The following is a 1023-nucleotide window of genomic DNA, read 5'->3' on the forward strand; positions in this document are numbered from 1 at the left end:
AAAAAAAAAAAAAGGCAAGGATGGGGGAGGGCAGGATGTATAGGCAGAGCACAGAGGATTTTTAGGGTGGTGAAACTGTTCTGTTTACTACAATGGTGGCTACAACTCATTATACATTTGTCAAGACCACAGAATGTACAACACCCAGAGCAAACCCCAGTGAAAGCTCTGAACTTTAGGGGATAATACTACATCAACGTAGCTCATCAGCTGTAAACAAAGTGCCACTGTGGTGCGGAATACCAACAGTGGGGGAGGCAGTGGTCTATGGGAACTCTCTGCTCCATTTCGTTGTTAACCTAAACTGCTTTTTCAAAAGGTTATTTGAAAACGATAGCACCAGAGCAGAACTTGTGTTATTGTTCTTGGAGGGCTGATGCCAACAAAGAATGAACTTTTATTGCATTTTGAGCACGTTGAGTTTGGGGTGTTGGTAGAACATTCGGAAGGCAATGGGAGAGTCAGGTCTAGGGGAGAGGCGGTGCCCAAGTGACAGCCGTCGGAGCCACTTAGAGTAGGTCGGGGCCACCTTGACAGTGGGTTATCTCACCCAGGAAGACCGTCTGGTATAAAGAGAGCAAAAGGCCTAGAAGGGGACCCGGAAGCTCTGGCCTTCGGGCAGTGGGCAGAGGAGCAGGCACGGAGGCCATTCTGTGTCCTAGCCGCTCAAGGAAGGAGGAGCAGGGAGGCTGGGAGGGCCAATCGTGTGTATTTTTTTGGTAGTGATGAGGTCTCGCTGTGTTGCTCAGGCTGGTCTCAGAAGTGCTTGACACATTTCCCCCAGAATCTGGAGTTATCCAGGGGGGGCAGGAGGATAGAAGTTTGAGAAGGTGGCAGGGCCCAGGGAAGGTGTTTATAGGATGAGGGAGGTGGGAGAGTGTTTATAGACTGAGGGAACGGAGTCTTCAGAGACAGCCCAGGGCACAGGTGGAGGGAGTAAGGGACTTTTTCATGGGTTGCTTCGGTGGAAGGATCGCCGGAGCCCAGCAGGTCGAGGCTGCGGTGGCCAGAAGCGGCCACTGC

Source organism: Carlito syrichta, unplaced genomic scaffold (assembly GCF_000164805.1).
Source record: "Carlito syrichta isolate Samal-C Ts95f unplaced genomic scaffold, Tarsius_syrichta-2.0.1 Scaffold307155, whole genome shotgun sequence".
In the NCBI taxonomy this organism is placed as follows: domain Eukaryota; kingdom Metazoa; phylum Chordata; class Mammalia; order Primates; family Tarsiidae; genus Carlito; species Carlito syrichta.